The sequence below is a fragment of the Arachis ipaensis genome, chromosome B09 (genome assembly GCF_000816755.2).
Source record: "Arachis ipaensis cultivar K30076 chromosome B09, Araip1.1, whole genome shotgun sequence".
In the NCBI taxonomy this organism is placed as follows: Eukaryota; Viridiplantae; Streptophyta; class Magnoliopsida; order Fabales; family Fabaceae; genus Arachis; species Arachis ipaensis.
The window spans coordinates 144544496-144551518 of NC_029793.2; positions in this window are offsets into that span (position 1 = coordinate 144544496).

Consider the following 7023-nt stretch of genomic DNA (forward strand, 5'->3'; position numbering starts at 1 on the left):
TTACAACAAATTAATCTTTAACCTATTGAACTAAGAAATACTATAAAAAATTATATATTTAATATACAAGTGAGATTGAGTAATTATATATCTTTATTTGTTGTTCGAAGAAGAAATTAAACAAAAAAAAATCAGAGTAGAGTGATCTCATTAGCTTTATGTTCATTTCAATCACAATCAATTTTTGTGTATCTTGTGGCTTATCATGAAATAATAATAATAATTAAAAAACTGATTTAGTAAAACTTTGAACACCTCATTCAGTTAGGTAAATTAAAAAAAGTTTAATTATTCTATTGATTTTTATAATTTTACAAAATTTTTAATTAGATTCTTATATTTTTTTATTTGGGTTCGTGTACCAAAATTTTTTTTTCAATTAGGTCACAGTAATTAACTTAATTTTATAGGGACCCAACTAAAAAAAATAATGTAGGGACCTAAATAAAAAAAAATGTTCATAGCCTGGAATGTGAGGGGTGCGTCTAATAAGATGGCCCGTGTGCATTGCAAAAATTTGGTGAGAATATATAAACTATCTTTCTTCTTTCTCTTTGAGACTCATACCATGTTTAATAATTTGAAGAATTTTTGGGATAAGTTGGGTTTTCATTGTGTTGGTATTGAGGAAGCAGTAGGACACAGGGGTGGCATTTGGTTTCTATCTTCTATTGCTAATGCTTCTTGTGTGGTTATTGATCAAATTGACCAATGTATCACAGTGAAAGTGGGTGTGGGTAACTTAGTTTGGCTTTGTAGTGCAGTATATGGGAGTTCTCAATTCGAAAAAAGATGTATGCTTTGGGATCATTTGCGTTCTATTAATTCAGGCCATAATAGACCGTGGATGGCCGTTGGTGATTTTAATGAGATTGTGGCACCAGATGAGAGTACAGGTGCTTATTTTTCTTCTCACAGAGCTAGTCTATTAGCTACTACTCTAGATGACTGTGAGCTCTTTGATCTTAAAGTGACTGGTAGGAGATATACTTGGTATAGAGCAGTTCAAGCTGACAGAGACTTGGCTAAAAGGTTGGATAGAGCTCTAGTTAATGAGGCATAGATGACAATGTTTCCTGAGGGTTATTCTGAAAATCTTAGCAGGCTTCATTCTGATCATTGTCCTATTTTAGTTCGTTGTCATGGTAGCCCCAGAATGAAAGGTTCTCGTCTTTTTAGGTTCTAAGCTGCGTGGGCAACACATCCTTCTTATAAACATGTTATTAGTAAGGCTTGGAATCAAGAGTTTGGAGGCGTTACTGAAAGGCTTAAGATGGTTCAACAGGTTTCTTTGGACTTCAACTCAAAGATTTTTGGAAATATTTTTGTGCGAAAAAATAAGTTGGAATATCAGATTCAACGGCGTTTGGAGGTTATCGATGTGTTATCTCTGAGAATTAAAGAAGTTGAACTGAGGGAAGATTATAATAGGCTTTTATTGCAAGAGGAACTTTTTTGGTACCAGAAATCTAGAGAGCAGTGGGTCAAGTATGGGGATAGAAACACTAAATTCTTTCATCTTCAGACTTTGGTGCGTAGAAACCATAATAGAGTACATGGATTATATGTTAGAGATGGGTCTTGGTCTACTGATCCAGATATTCTCCAGGAAGAAGCCCTCTCTTTTTACAAGAATCTCTTTGGTACAACGGAAGAGGTTGAGGTTGATTGTTTAGGGGATGTTCCGATGCCCACTCTAAGCACTGAGGCTTGTGCTAGGTTAATTGACCCTGTCTCTTTTGCGGAAGTCAAGTCAGCAGTATTCAGTATGAGCCCTTTTAAGGCTCCTGGTCCAGATGGCTTTCAAGCTTATTTTTTTAAAGAATATGGAGAGATAGTAGGCACTGAGATTTGGAATATTGTCCGGAGTGCTTTTTTGGGAGAGTTCTTAAATCCTAGCATCATGGAAACTCTGATTGTGCTTATTCCTAAAATTGATAACCCTACCTTTATGAAGGATTTCAGGCCTATTAGCTTGTGTAATGTTGTTTATAAAATTATCACCAAAGTATTGACTAACCGACTTCGACCTTTTCTTCCAGATATTGTTAGTCCTTTACAAGGAGGTTTTATTCCGGGTCATGGTGCTCCTGATAATATTATTGTGGCCCAAGAAATTCTGAATTTCATGAAGCACACAAAATCCAAGAAAGGTACTCTTGCTTTTAAAATTGATCTTGAAAAAGCTTAGGGTGGATTGGAGGTTTTTGGAGAGTACTCTCATTGCTTTTGGTTTTCCTATCATCACTGCTAATTTGATTATGAATTGTGTCCGTGCATCATCTCTTTCTATTATGTGGAATGTGAATAGATTGGATAGTTTTGCTCCTAGAAGGGGGTTTAGACAGGGCGATCCAATATCTCCTTACTTATTTGTGCTTTGTATGGAAAGACTTGCTAGCTATATATCTCATAAGGTGGTCGAGGGTATGTGGAAACCAATTTCTGTCACTAGGGGTGGCCCAAAATTTTCTCATTTGATGTTTGCAGATGATCTCTTACTCTTCTGTCAGGCTACAAAGAGTCAGGTCCAAATGGTCATGCATTCTCTTAACATTTTTTGCAAGGCATCTGGCATGAAAGTGAATATTGAAAAGTCTAAAACTTTTTGTTCTAAAAATGTGACTGCTCGTAGAAGAGATATTTTTACTAGTGTTTCTTCAATACGTTTTGGTTTGGACTTAGGAAGATATCTTGGAGTTAACCTTAATCATTCCCGTACCAGTAGGGCTTCTTTTCATTCGGTGATTGAAAAGGTGAGGGGAAGATTAGCTAATTGGAAAGGAAGGCTTCTAAATAAAGCAGGGAGACTTTGCCTGATCAATTCTGTTGCAGCATCCATTCCTGTCTATCATATGCAGGTATCTTTTTTCCAAATTGGGTTTGCGATAAATTATCTTCTATGATGAGACAGTTCCTTTGGAAGGGTCAAGTTGATGGTAGAGGTCTTTTCCTTGTTAATTGGAGGACCGTGATCACTCCAAAAAAATTTGGTGGCTTGGGTGTTAGAGATCATGCGTGTGTTAATATATCTTTACTTGGTAAATTGGTGTGGCAACTTTTTCATTGTCAGGACAAGCCTTGAGTTGCTCTATTGAGGGTGAAGTATCTGAGGAATGAGGAAGTTTTAGATGGCCCTGTCCCTTGCAATGCTTCTCATGTTTGGAAGAGTATATCAAAGGCTTTTGGTGTTCTTAAGGATGCCTTCTCTTGGTGCGTTGGGTCACTTGATCAATCTTTTTGGTTTGACAATTGGAGTATTAAGGGCCCAATTGCTCAAGATGTCCCTTTTGTACATATATCTGACTCTGATTTAACTATTAGAGACATTTGGAAAGATGGTCAATGGAATCTCCATGATATTTTCTCTATCATTTCAGAAGATGTCAAACAGCGTTTGAATGCTTATAATCCGAATCTGAATGCTGGAGAAAGTTCGGGTTGGTCGTGGGGTGTGGCATCTTCTAGACTCTACTCAGCTAGGAGTGGGTACAGTTGGCTAGCCAAAAGAAAGTTTGACTGGAATGAGCATGATAATTGGTTGTGGGTATGGCGACTGCATATTTCTGAGAAGTACAAGTTCTTGATTTGGCTCAGTCTTCATAATGCTATTCCTACGGCAGAGTTTCGTTTGGGTCGTGGTTTAGCTTTATCTAGCACCTGTCATCGGTGTCAGAATGGTTCTAAATCCATTATTCATTGTCTTCGGGAGTGCCCTAGTGCCAAGGAGGTCTGGAACCTTTTAGGTCTGTATTCAGATAACTCGAATTTACATGATTGGCTCTACAGAGGTGCAAGGACTGAAGATGTTTTTCCTTTTTTTTTCGACCATCTGGTGGATTTGGAGAAGCAGGAATCATGACTTATTTAATATAGATGATTCATGGAGTGCTAGTAAAGTGGTGAGTTTGATTCGTAGTTCAGTAAGGGAGTTTCACACTATTTTTGCTATGCATCAATCTCTGTCTCCTCCTTCACTTTGTTTGCATTGGGTTCCACCTCCAGTTCATTATGTTAAATTGAATTGTGATGCTAGTTGGTTTGCTCCTTCTGGCTATGCTGGTTTTGGTTGTATCATTCGCAATCCTGATGGATGTTGGTTGAAAGGTTGCACTGGGAAAGTCGAAGTGTGCAGTGTTCTTTTTGCTGAATTGTATGCAATTTGGAGAGGTTTACTGCTTGCTTGGGAGAGTGGATTTCGTGAGGTTATCTGTGAAACAGACTGTTTAGAAGCTCTTTTATTGGTAAACCAAAGAATGCTTGGTAAGGATATTCCGGAATGGAATTTGGCAAAGTATATACAGGAGGTTATGAATGGGAATTGGAGAGTCTCTATTCTTTTAATTCAGAGGACTGCAAATAGTGTTGCAGATTGTATGGCTAAAGCAGCTGCTTCTGTCGCGGACATTCACTCGAATCGGAGCCAACCTTGGAGTGAGCTTCAACATCTAATAGATTTAGATATGACCCTAGCAAATTAATTTGGTTGTCTTTTTTTTTTCTTTCTTTTCTATTTAGTCACCAAAAAATAAATAAATAAATAAAAAGTGTAAGAACCCAATTAAAAAAAAATTTTGGTGCTGAATAATTAAACCATGTAACTACTTATATGACGAGAGAGATAATCGTTGCATGAAACAGTGGAACTTTCCACTCTCAAATCGTTAGGTATCTGAAGATGTCTATTCTCTATAATATCATCCCCTTTCAGGTAATTTTTCTTGCTAAATTATTTCTACACTATTGAACTATCGATTGATTTTGGTATTGAAATTTTGTACAGGTACTGTCCAATCACTTTTTCAAAGCATCATTGGAAAGATCCAAAAGCTACTAACCACATACACTTATTTCAAACCCGATTTCCATTATCAATTCAAGTATTTCGGAACATTATTATTTTTAAATAAATAGTTTTAATAGATTTTTTTTTTGAAAACTAAAAATTGTATCAAATTGAATCGAAATATATTATCTAAATTCATGATAAATAAGTTTAATTACCTTTAATACAATTCAATTATAATAAGATACAATTAAAATAACGAAAAAGCAACATTTTGTTTGGGTGGGGAATATATATAAGATTCTCCCCCGATACATGGGAGCCAGTTGTATTCTTTTTGCAAGATGACAATTGACAAAAGAAAATCTTTTAATTTATTTGTTAATTCAATTTTTTTCATTATTTACTCAACTTTTTTAAAATACTTATTTTAACTGTGGCCAAATAAATACTTTTTTTTTTAAATATATTTTTACTGTCTTTTTATGAATAAAGCCCTTCCAATAAAGGGATGTGAGACCAAGGACCAGCAGAGTATAAATACATCTATGGTAACAACACAAAATTAAATCAAATCTCACAGCAAGAGATAAATTAAAATAACATGCCAAAAAATGGTGGAAACTCTTGTACTGTCGACTTTACGTGAAGTTGATGGTTGAGAGCGGTTAGATGATTAGATTGATTTGATTAAATTTTTAATTTTTATCTAACAACTCTTAACTATCAACTTCACGTGAAATCGACTGTGCCTGAATTTTTACCCAAAAAATATATAACGTAACAGTTCTAAATAAGAGTTTGTACTTAACGACACCCTCACGCATTGCTTGAGCATCCTTGTTCAATCATGGTTTATCGTCATTCCTGTTAATCAGTTATGCTAATAATAATATTCTAAATTTTATTATTTAATTTAATTAGATTTGATTCATAAAAAAAAATTGAATATATAGCGTTACTTTTTTGTCTCGAGCTTCCTTTCGTTCCTCTCCCTGGCCATATCGTAGCACTATTCACAAATCACAATCTCGTTTTTGTCCGGTTCACCTTTTCACCATTGAAAATGTTATTGATATTGTAGATGGTGAATGGGAAAAGAAATATCATCACACAAATCCCTCCCTTCCAGAGTTCCAGTCTTGTCTATCAAATCACCTGTTCAACGCAGCCTATTGGTTGGTCCCATTAATTTTCGTATTAGTGCCATGGACTAATAATAACAAGAGTAAAATATCATTTTTTGTCTTCAACGTTTGAGATAAGTTTTAAAGTTGTCTCTAACGTTTTAATCGTCCTATTTAAGTCCCTAACGTTTCAAAACTGACTCAATGTTGTCCTGTCGTTAGGGATTCATTAACAAAATTGACAGTGGGACAATATTGAATCAATTTTAAAATGTTAGAAACTTAAATAAGACGATTGAAATGTTAGGGACAACTTTAAAACTTACCCTAAATGTTGAAGAGAAAAACGATACTTTCCTCTAATAACAATAATGTGTTGAATTATAGTTTTGAGCCAAAGAATTTGACAATGGAGTAACATTTATTACATGTTCTTGGGTGGATAGCGACGGATTCATAAGTTTCAATCAATAGGAGAAAAAATTATTAATATATATGTGTGCACTCAACCAACAATAATATATTACATATATTTTTCTTCCGAATAATACCAAAATATTTTTTAGCATCATTAAACATAGTATATTTAATTCCATCTTTTTTTTTAATTATCGTTAATTTAAAAAAATGTAATTTTTTTTAAATAAACAAGTAACTGAGAGGGGATTATTGTATTTTTATTTTTAACGCATCAAAAAAGGTCATTGTATTTTTTTTGTTAAAATAAATTACTAAATAACAAAATAAACCACTAAAATTTATCTAAATATAAATATTTTAAGATTTAATATAAAATTAAATTCAAAATATTTTTAACAATGAGAGCTAATAATTAAAGTAACGGGGCGGGGAAGCCTCTTGTATGTGCGTCAAGTGGAGAGAATCATTGATTGGCAATTTGGCATATCCGATTGTCCCTGTGCATTTCAAGTATAAGGAGATATAGCTGGTCTTCTAGAAAGTTAGGTTTGGTATTTATTCTGGCGGAAGAAAATATGCGAATATCAAAAGGTATTTCAATCTTAAGTCAATGGAAATATTATTTATGAATTTTTTTAAATAAAAAGTTCAACATAATAAAATGAAATAATAATATAAAGAATATTAGAC